At 39.5% G+C, this 11,977-nt stretch overlaps 1 long non-coding RNA gene across 1 annotated transcript; it reads left to right on the top strand.

Moving 5' to 3' along the window:
• The first annotated feature begins 5,518 nt into the window (after positions 1–5,518).
• LOC143118542 (uncharacterized) lies at positions 5,519–7,352 on the top strand. Its single transcript, XR_012986188.1, has 6 exons — positions 5,519–5,949; positions 6,063–6,192; positions 6,307–6,372; positions 6,774–6,863; positions 6,984–7,054; positions 7,181–7,352. It is a non-coding gene; the product is annotated as an uncharacterized LOC143118542 (long non-coding RNA).
• The last annotated feature ends 4,625 nt before the right edge of the window (positions 7,353–11,977 follow it).

Here is an 11,977-nt window from a genome sequence, read left to right as displayed (position 1 = left end):
AGGGCCGAGCCGTGCAATTCAACCCAACGCACGAAGACCAGAGGACCAGGCTGCGCAGACTGGGCTTGCGACGAAGACCAGACTCAGCACACAGCTGGATTCGAACCTGCGAACAGCTGCTCCTCGGAGCGGAAGTCGAGCGTGTTGACAATTGAGCTAAAATCCCCCGGGTTGCTCGCGAAAAAAAAAAACCCACCAAGATGTGGCAGCTAACCATAGACGGCAGTTCAGGGTGTGTGCCCTTATATTTTGTGAAACGTAGCGAGATATAGGCACTATTAATCCAAAACTTTGGTTTGCTAACCAAAGAATACTGCTGAGCTTGTGTAAGCTACAATTTAGTTTGACCAGACCTAACTGTAGTAAACAACGTCTAAACGTCTCTCTTTAGCACCCCCGCTGGGTTGCTTGGCTAGTTTGCACCTCAGAAACGTGTCTGGTGGAACGTTTGGCTGGGTTTGCCAAAACGTTCCCAGGGGAACGTTTCCCTAATGAGACCAGGTTGCCCAAATGCCATCAGCATTCTTAACCAAACTTAGTGACAACATGCATACCTGACTGAGCTGTTATGTAGGCCTAGTCTATATTTAAACTTATTTAGGCTTATTCATTTTCTATATTTTTTCCCCCTTTTTTGTACTGTACTTGCTTTAATTATATCTTCAATATGTCTGAGATGTTTGTCCATCTGTCTATGTCTGGTGAGCCCAAGACAAATATCCACTATGGTGTAGGCTAGCTAGCCTACATTAAATATTTATTTTATTCTCAGATACTCAATAACCAACTCTTCACTTAGGAGTGCTGGTCGTCAAGGAGTGCTACTTCACTTTTTCTGCCAAGTAGGTGCACTTCGGCTCAAGGAAAAAGTCACTTAAAGATATGGCTAAACTCAACTTCAGTGGTGACTGCGGTTAAAGTCTTGCCAAAGATTCCAAAGGCACACTGCTTGATACAATTTAAAAAGCCTTTAATATACTGGGCTAACGCGTTGCGACTACTGTCTTCTTCAGAGCCTAAACACTGACTAATTCCCAAGTCCCTATAACAAAGAGAAGGTGCAGGCAATTAAGTAGGACTAAGTGGCAGGTGCATAGACTCCACCTATCAGTCAATTACTGGTGCACCATGTCACACATAAAAACATCATACATACATCAAGTTAAAAACAATTATACTACTTATGAGGACTACAATAATTATTTCATACGGGCTACAGAAAACGGTTCACCTTGAAATATTCAGTTAAGCTTAGAAGAGAATGGACAAATAAGCATTACATATAGGACAAACTATGTCTCCGTCTTGTGGCCATTTTGTACACATTTCTTATTCTACCCAAATATTTTTAAAAAACAGTTAACAATGTAAACATTGAGTTACCTATATTAAGTGCTCTGAAGAAGACATACAATCTTACAGTTACAATTAGCAAATATTAGAATGTCTTTATAGAAAGGGGGTATAGTCCAAGTCTTCATTAAGTCCTGGGTTTATGAGGGCTTTTAGTGTATAGATCCAGTAGGTCTCCCTCTGTAATAATTTTTTAAGTTTGTCCCCTCCCCTTTTGGATAGCTCAATTGTTTCTATTCCCATTGCCCTTAGTGACTCTGGGTTGCATCCATGGTGTTGCTTGTAATGCTTCGCCATTGGGTAATCCTTATTTCCTGTACGAATAGCATATTTGTGCTCTGCTACCCTTTGTTGTAATTTTCTTTTTGTCCTTCCGATGTAGAAATGTCCACATGGGCAATAAAGATAGTACACCACATAAGTGGTATTGCAGTTAATGTATCCTTTGATATACTGGGTTTTCTGAGCATGCACATCTGTAAATGTCTTAGTTTGCTGCATAGTCGTGCAGTGGTTATATCTCCCACATTTAAAGAACCCTTGCGGTCTCCGATCGAGCCATGTGTAGCCCAGTATATTAAAGGCTTTTTAAATTGTATCAAGCAGTGTGCCTTTGGAATCTTTGGCAAGACTTTAACCGCAGTCACCACTGAAGTTGAGTTTAGCCATATCTTTAAGTAATTTATTTTATTCTATTCTAATCCACCATGCGTAATGTAGGGATGGAGAATGCTTTTCAAGTAGCCTATATTTAGGATGCAGCTGAAAAACTCTAGTGCTCTTGAAAAACTCAAAGCACTCAAACTCAAAACAATGGATAGGCTATCATGTGATGTCGTGGTCTTATTGCCCTCTCACAGTGAATTGCACTGATGAATATTACATGTACATGATTTTGTGCTTGTCAATCGGACCTTCGTCAAAATGAAACGGCATTGTGTGACAAGTGTAAAAATAGCAGCCTGGTTGAACATGCACTGAAATAACCGAACATAATTGAACATAATCTGAACAAAATCTACCCCCTACCAGGTTAAGTTCAGAGCCTATGTTAGTTACTTACATAGCCTGATCATTTTTTAGCTTTCTGGAACTGAAATCCCAGGTTTACAGTTTACTCTGGGTTTACATACCGAGTTAAGTTCACAGAGACTACGTTACCATAGTTACTTACATAGCCTGATCATATTTGAGCGTTGTGGAACTGAAATCCCAGGTTTACCGCTAACTCTGGGTTAACATACCCAGTTAAGCCAGTAAACCTGCTTTCTGGAATACCCCCCAGGCAATAGTACAAACTGAGAAGGTCAGAATTCAAGTTTCAAAACAAAACGCAAAACAGGAGGGTTTAAATAAGGAAGTGAATCAGTCCACACTGCAAAAAATGAATTCTAACCAAGTGTTATTAATCTTATATTAAGACTAAAAAATCTATTTGGTATTGTTTTTAGTATGAAAAGACTTACCTAGCGCCCTCTCAAAAGAACATTTTGACTTAATGTAAGAAGACTTTGACTTATTTTAAGGAGTCTTATCAAGACAAATTTGCTCAACGCACTGGCAGACAAATTTGCTTGTTTTTAGGACAAATTTGCTCAACGCACTGGCAGACAAATTTGCTTGTTTTTAGGACAAATTTGCTTAACGCACTGGCAGACAAATTTGCTTGTTTTCAGGATGAGATGTCTTAAAATAAGTCAATCTTTTTTTAAATTAAGTCAAATGTTTTCACAAGAAAGCGCTAGGTAAGTCTCTTTATACTGAAAACAATACCAACTAGTCTTTTTTATCTTTATATAAGATTAATAACACTTGGTTAGATTTTGTTAGATAAGCAGTTTTTGCAGTGCAACAAGTGTGGGAGCCAATAGCCAATAGAACCAATAGCCTGGTGATGATGAACGTGGAATGGGTGGAGCCAGATTGGGAGAGAATGGGGTTGTTGAGTTCATTAATTGTTCAAGTAGTTTATTGTCATGTACTCATGAAAGGAATTTTTAGTAATGAAATTACTTGTGATCAAGAGCTAACTCAACTTTAAAGAATAAATTAATAGTAGTAATTAAAAAGCTATATATTGTGTGTGTGTATGGGGGGTTGGGGGGAGTAATGGGGTGTGTGTGGGGGGTGGGGGCGCTGTTGGAAATATGAATTGATTATAGAACCCCTGTTAACCTAATAAATCTGACCCCACTAAATATGGAAAAGTTTCAGTCAAAGTAATATTATTATCCATAGTAGGTTGATGTAGGCCTACCCACAATACTATTACAAGAATGCCTTCTAGCTATTTAATTAGATGCATTTTCCCCAAGAATAGTGTACAAAGGCCATCCTCTGCCGATTAATTCGGAAGGTACCAATTACTAAGTAATAATCCTAGTGTGAAAGTCGGTCAGAGACTACTGTAGTATACTGTAACAGTGCTCACCTGGACAAAACACCTTACCGAAGCTACAGAGGGTTCAGGGTGTGCTATGGTTAAATGCTAGAAAGCTATGCGGGTCAAAGCATAACAATTTATTTGTCAGGTACAAGTTACTCATCCAACACATTTTAGAAGTATGTAACCCAGGTTAAAATAGCGATAAACAGATTATTGAATAAATAACAGTAAAAATACTTTTGAATAAATATTCTAATATTAGAAATAAAGTTCATGATTTAGTGTAATAAATATGAAAAAAAAATATTGATTGAATATTGATTCTTACAGGAAGTTTTGTCACTTAAACTAGTCTGGGGGTCGTTTAGTTAGCAACGATGTTGCTCAACCACCATGGTACGACGCAACTTGCGACCAAACAATGACACTGTTACACCTGTTTCCAGAAAGCATCGTACCTGTGTCGCAATTCGCTACCTCCGACGTTCGAACACCGTAGTTCCAACAACGTTGTTGATGATGCAGCGATACATATCATTGGTGGAAACAGTGGCAACGTGTAATACCCCATCCCCTAGAAATGTTCTGTCACGGCCTATGTCGACATTTTTTGTTAGGGTCGACTCGGGGATTGAACCCGGGTCGTCGGCTTGGCAGGCTGGCGTGCTACCGCTAGGCTACAGTTCAGGTGGTAAGAATAGACCCAAGTGCAGAGGTTCCAAACAGAAAATGAAGTTCTCTTTTATTTTTTCAAAGCTCAGAAGATCCACAAACTCAGTAGGCTCAAAAAAGGCAGGTCAGAGGCATTCGGCAAGAAAAAAGAAACAAAAAGATTAGAAAAATGGGCAAAAAGGCAAAAATGCGTGCTTAACACAAAAGGCTCTTCGAAAGTTCAATAGTCCAAAAAGTAAGAGTATAAAGTCCAAAAAGCAAAAGTCTCAATAATCTCAAGAGGAACGAGTTCAATAAAGCTCACCAGCAAAGTTGACGTGAGGCAAAGACTCCGTGACTAACAAACGAAAAACAGGGCTTAAATAACCAGACTAATGGCCACAGGTGGTACCCACACAGCAGTAGACTCCTAGGCGGATCCGCCTTCAAGTCGCCAAACCCGCGTGACTGTCGCATTCGTTTTGGTGCCGCACAGAGGATCAGCTCCGCCTCCAGGCGGCTCCGTAAATTCTACTGTCAAACAGCGGGTCCTGAGTGGACCCATGTCGGATCCGCGGGCGCGGACGCGCCTGTACTGTAACGGTTGAATATGACTGTACATCAAGAGCCGAGAAGAGTCATACTAGTGGATATTTTCTTTGCTGGGACATGGTTGCGCTGAACCCTCTTGAGTAAGTGATATTTATTAATATAATGCGACATTCACAATAGCTAAACATTGGCCTTTGTGGTTTTATACTTATCATGTTTATTGATTGTAATGACGTTGTTTGATATTAGTGCAGACGTTTGTAATTTTGAGCAACAGGCTAAGTTAACGTTATTGTTAGCTGTGATGCTCATATGAGTCTGTAGCCTATTTGATTTAAAATGGGTTAGCAATTTCGGCAGAATATGTTATGGTAGTGTGATTTAAAAAACACACATTGTTATTTAACGTTAGTCTGGTCTTGTCTGTTAATGTGTTGCTGTTGTCCATAGTCCATAGTGCTACTATGCTAGCGGCATACAGCTGCTATCGATAGCTAGCATGCTGCTAAGCGCAATTGCATAAGTTATTGCTAATGTCTATTATACATATATATGTTTGAGATCGATCACGTTTGCGATGCAATCCTTGATTAAGCTGATACATTGGCACTGGTATTTCAGTCAATGAAGTCAGTGAAGCACTCGTCTGCTATGAAAGCTACCTACAACTTTAGCATGTTGACTCACTGATAATGGTTTAGCCCTAGCTTCTAGCTAGCTGTGCATTAACGTTTGCATTTTGCCAAGTTTGGTCTCATACGTAACTTTAGTGTCCTTCTGCCATCTTTGTAATGAAAGCCTCGGCATTTTAATCACTGTTTAAGTCGGTTCAGACAACTAATGGGTATTGGCGTCTGTTTGTGATTTATTATGCTAACGTAACTTAACTGTATGGAACTTGGTCCCCATCTTCTATTTTGTTTGTTCTGCAGCGTCAACTTTTATCTAACGTTATGATTGCCTCTGTTGGGTTCGCTTGATGAAGATACTTTCTGGGTTGTTAAAATGTAATGTGAACACATTCCCGTAGCATTCCAAAATAGACCAGAGATGCTTGTACTATATGTATATTTGGAAATTTTGGGATTGCAATAACCATAATGATATCGTTATTTAACAGCCATCGTTTCGGGGACTCTGATGAGAGTGAAGAAGAGCCAGTAAATGGTGACTTTGCATCTCTGAGGTACCTTCCAACTCGCCTGGTATATCAGTTGAAGCCTCAAGCCCAAGCCAATTGCACTGGCAAAGTAAGTAATAATCTCTTAACATTGAAATAACTAAATCATTATATTAATATTAGAGATATGGTTAACATTCTTAGTGCTAAAGACATTCCCCTCTCCTTGTATCTATTCCTCCAGCTCCACCATCTTGCCGAGTGCCAGGCAGCCGAGTCACTACCCCTCAACCTGGAGAAAACTGTTAAGGTAAAGACTGATCTCTGAAATAAAATTGAATACAGTGGCCCCATCACTGTAGTAGTCACTCTATTTCAAATCAACAGATTGCATCTGCATTACCATCTCAGATTTTCTGCATACTTCATACATTACTTTCAAAATCTCAGCCAAATATTTTGTCAGTTAAAACATCTGCATTCATGCAATGTTGCCTGAAAAGTTAATTCATTATTATCAGATTGTATTGAAACACATTGATTTCAATGTTAATCCATTCATGGAGTTGATATAGATAGTGCATACCAAAATGTTGAAACATACAAATTCATGTCCAGTATGACCAGAGATTTGTTTTTGTTTGCCATTGTTTGGCCCTGTAGCTCTCAGCCTACCATGGTTAACAGATCACAACCATTTATCTCCCTTAGCACCTCACCATGGGGCAGGACCGCAACACTCTTCACCACCTCAACTCCCTGCACCTGCACCCGCATTTAACATACGGAGAGTTACTCAAGGTAGGGACTGATCTCTGAAATATTAGTGAATAGAAAGGCCCCATGTGTATTATCAATGATGACTACCATTTAATACATTTTTTCCCCCTCTCGCACACCGCCCACCTCACTATGGGCCAGGAATGGCAGTCCCTCCTCAACTCCCTCCACCCCCACACCAGCCCTCAACGTGCAGCGAACAGAGGAGCTTTGTAAGTCATGTTTCTTTTTAAATTTAATCTCCTTAATACCTATCTCATATATTGTATTGTGTAAGCATACTTGGCTTTGGATGCTACATACCATAAACATAAACATATCTGTCTGTTTGATTACAGGTGCTGTGAGGAAAAACATGGTGACACGGTCAGCCACGGACGCTGAGGTCACCAAGCATGCAATTAGGTGTTTCAACTGGCGGTGGATCGGGCAACGAGGAGACATGTTCCGCCTCCATCCACACAAATGGATTAGTAGGAGAAATAAGCATTAAACAATCTTTTTATTGAACTTCTTGTCATTCACCAGTTATTCATTTTCTGATATTTTAGATGTCCATAGCGCAACATTTCATTGAAGTTGTAGCCTATTAGATAAAATATTTCATGTCTGCACTGACCTAGGCTGATAAAGCACTAAATTAGGTTTTGACCTCAAAATTAATGTAGAGTAGCCTAGGCAACGTAGGCTACTTAACAAAAACAGAATAGCTTATAACCTGTAACTTTCCATAAATGTCCATTTTATATTTCCATTGAGTAGTGATCACGTTTGTACAGTAAATTGATGTCTTGACTTAAACCTTTTCTGTTAGGTTTATTGACAGTATTGTTAAGTTATAAATACGAGGCGATGCTAATCGTAGGCCTATCTTGCTGTAGTAGCCTAGGCTAGGCCTAGTGATAGTTTTACTTTTATCCTATAGTTTATCCTATTTAATCCTACAGCAAAAACAGAAGGAATTTTGAAAATGAGATAAACGGGTCCGAAACGGACCCGGGCAAGATGAGCCTTTATGAGTCCGTTGCGGGTCCGCGGCGGGTGTATGTATCAATTTACGGGTCCCAAACGGACCCGCCGCCGCGGGTCCGCGATCCGCCTTCGTAGCGGATCCGTTCCTGAGAGCATCTGGACTCCGATACGGGTCCGTTTCGCGGGTCCGTTCCGGATGCCGCCATACATCCGCGGCGGATCCGCCGCGGAGTCCTTTTGCTGTGTGGGTAGTGGAACAAAAAATGGAGGGAAACATAACGAGAAGGCGGGGCAGGATCACATGATGGAGGATAAGGCACATGTCAAAATGAAAAAAAACACACAATCAAAACAAAGGAAAATGACAGGTGTCCCACAGCGATCCCTAGTGGCCAGAAGAGCCATGGCACCTAACATTTTTCTAATCTAAACCGAGTGATTAATGCTGGCATTGTCATTGCCATCAGCCAGAACCTAAACCTATTGCAAGCATATAAAACAGTTAACTTAAGCCGACCAATATGAGTCATTATTTGTGTTAAATATCTATGTTGGAAAAAATATATAGCCTGGACGAATATCTGGGTATGGCGCGCTGCCGTTAAGCCACGAGACAGTTGCGTTGGAGCTCTGCACGCTCGGCCGGAGTTCGCATCCTATCTCTTCTTTTCACCTCTGAGTAAGAGTAGGCCTACAAGACACGACAATAGGTTTTGACCATACATATTTAGTTACTCTACATCGAGAGACCAAGACATCAGTCAAAAACAATTGAATCTATGTGCCACACTAGTTCACCTGCAGGTAGCGAGAAGCAAGAGGACAATCTCACATCATAAGAAAATCGAACCTACAATGCTGGGATAACAAATCACCTGCTTAAGCCACTACTAGTGCTGCCACTAACAACTAATTTTCTAACGACTAATCTTTCGACTAATTTTTCGATTAGTCGACTAATCTAAACGACTAATTTTTAAAAAAATCAAGTGTTTGTTATTTTGTTGTGTCCGTTTTATTTTGAACTCAACTAAAGGGAAAACGTAAAATATATATCACCCTAGTTTTGTTAGAAGCTGTATTACTGGTGAAAGGAGTAAGTCATCCTAAACTGTTGCATGGTAGAGTAGATGTGTGCAACCTCTGTGAATTAGGTGACTTAATGTCTTTCTGATGACCTGTCTTTTTTTTGCAGACCACAGATCTTGCTACTTATAGAAGGTCTGCTGTTCTTCGTGGTCTTCCCCTGTACTTGAGAGAGCCAGCTTCAATTTCAAAGACTATTAAGGTAATTAATTTGAAAACTTTATGGTATTACTGTTTGAGATGCAGTAATGATTGCATAAGACATTATGCTTTCAGTCTGACACTAAGTGTCATTTATTGTGTTTCACAGGATACTGAGGCACTGGGGCCACACACAAAGGCCATGAACATGGGGATACTAGAAGTAACTGACAGTTCTACCAACAGCCCGTTGCCCCACGCTGCAGTTTATTTCCGAGTAATTTGAATTTCAGAGAATATCTAAGTTTTCTGAGTTTATGCTTATATTTGATTTGTAAAGCAGTCATCCCTGAGAAATATCATTTTTCCAATGGAACTGTTTTGATTTAAATAGTGACCATTGTAACCTAAAAGTAGAGGGCATTAATGTGTATTTTTTATATGTAATGTTACTTTGCACTTAGTCTTTAACAGACTAAAATGTTCAGATGTTCACAGGCAAAGCTGTCATGTTTTACTGAGTTTCATTTTTGTAACGCAGATATTTATTTTTCCAGTACAACTATTGAGTGACATGCCATGCTTTCTTGAACTCTCAGATCTTGTTTCTAGGACACGTGTGTAATATTGCACTTGAGCCTAACAGGTGAGTTAATATGGATTTAAATAAATAAATAAAATGTACTTTATCTGAACATAGTGTGTAATTTATTTGAAATAATGAAAAATAGACTTTTTGGCCAACATGAAATATTTAATTAATACAACATTTTATTTTAAGTTGAGTCTGCTTGTTGGCCCAACAAGCTGTTTAGTCAACAGAGAATATTTAATTGACACAACGTTGTATTTTAAGTTAGGATTAGGATTAGTCAGCACAACAAAAAAAAGTTGGTTTGCGCAACTTAAATTGGGCTAACTAAAAATTTTAGGTGCAACAGGTCACTAGAAATTTTTATGTTGGAGAGGCATATTTTTTTTTTTACAGTGAAACTGTTCAAAAACATTATGTATTAAAAAAAACCCCACCCATTTAAAATGCTACCTTCAGATCTGATGTCAGACCTTTGATAGATTTTATTTGTAAGTGTTGCCATGGACATGGACAAATTCTTTGACCTGAGACCCGGTCATGGCATACTTTCGGCTCATAGGGCCCACCTACATGAAATCTCCACCTCCATCAAATTATCCTTATATCACATCACAATTATTATTGTATGCTATATTGTTATACATGCACTTCAAAGCAGCCAGTGTTTAAAGTGCTTGTTCACAAAAAGTTTGTGAAAACATGCACATCAGAGGACTGCTTTACTAATGTAAATAATTACAATAGTTCCATTGCTTTTGCATGGTTGCTTGATAAATACTTCTCAAAACAACAGCAGTTATATGGGTGTCATCGTTTTGGGATGTTTCCCTCATGCAAGCATCATACACTGGTAGGCAAATGGAAATAATATTGACATATTTAATTATGCTACAAGCTTTTGGCCACGTTATTCAAATTTGACTATACAATAATCTAGATAGTGTAGTGTAGTCTGTGCTCTGTTTTTCTGGAAGTTGCATAAATCCACATTGTTCTATTAAATGTAGTTTCATAATTAAATAGCCTTCCAATAGGTTGAATTGGAGCTTTGCTACCAACGTTATCAAGTGGTTTCAGTTTCTCTCGCGCATTGAATGAACGCTCATACCACCATTTAATTGTATGCCTCTATGTTTGATGACACCAAATTAGCAAATATTTCCTACTTTTTGCAAAAACGTTTGTTTTCTTTTTCTGTCGGTTCGCGGTTCCTTGATCAATTGCGCAGCAAATTATCAGATGAAGCCCCGGGAATAATTTCCTTTAAAGAACTTTGAAAGGCGACAGAAGTTGAGGACTTTGCAAATGAGCCTAACGTCAGCATGTTCAAAGCAAGTAGGCTACAGGCACTTACCACATAGGTTACCTCACTTTATCAGTTGGCTTGAACGCTAAAAAAATATGCCCGTGACTTATTGACCATGCAAATGACGCGCACCTTGATTGGCGGCGGCATGTTCGTTTTAACGTTTTTTTTTATGAATTACAGTAATGACACGCCGTTGCGGTGAGACACTTCACTTATTTCAATTTCCACAATACTATATCAGTCAGAGTCTGGACTAGCGTAACCTACTAGCTAGCTACCCCCACTTTGCTCTGCCTAAGAACGAATTGCACTGAAAGCAGGCACAGCTTTACTGCTGGCGTAGTTTGCGTGCATAGCGGGTTTAAAACTGTCTTAGTAGCCTGTTTAATATCCAAAGACAGTCATTGTACAAGAGTTAATAACATAGAGTTAATATAACATTACAGTGAGCCGTTTGAGACCAAAAATAAATAGGCGGTCAATAGTAAAACGACTTTTCGACTAAAAAAATTGCCATGACTAATTTTCATGGTCGATTAGCAGCACTAGCCACTATACCATTTATCACTGTGCTGATTTAAAGAGTCTGTGAAGATTATAATTACTAGCCTATCAAAAAGCAAGGCAATACTCGAATTAACATAATTAGCAAGAATAAGCCAAGTAGGGGAGTCAGTCTCTTAATCAAAATTAAGCTAGAGGAGTTAGGCGGTTGTGATTTTTGGTTAGGCGCTCCGGACACCAACTGGAACTACCAAGGAACGACACAAGTGCGACTGCCCATGGGCAGTAGTTCAAACGACCAAACTTTGCGTCCTTGTGTACGATTGAGAGTTCGAACTTCCTTTTCTAGAAACACCAAATCCAAGAAAGATGGAGCGAACTATCAAGGTTGCGACACAAGTTAGCAAACCACGCTGTCTAGAAACGAGCCCCAGAATGGCTGGCTGCAACTTCCTGTTGGAGAGAACGCTAGTCAGAGAAGGACGCAAGATGAAGGAAAAGCTAGTTAAACAAACCAGTGAGCAAACA

This window comes from Alosa pseudoharengus, unplaced genomic scaffold (genome assembly GCF_046254945.1).
Source record: "Alosa pseudoharengus isolate Yale_2024_CS ecotype anadromous, Long Island Sound unplaced genomic scaffold, YU_APseudo_1.1 YU_APseudo_1.1_scf_12, whole genome shotgun sequence".
NCBI classification, from domain to species: Eukaryota; Metazoa; Chordata; class Actinopteri; order Clupeiformes; family Clupeidae; genus Alosa; species Alosa pseudoharengus.
Note: the sequence above shows the minus strand (reverse complement) of the source record. Positions and strands in the feature narration are given on the sequence as shown.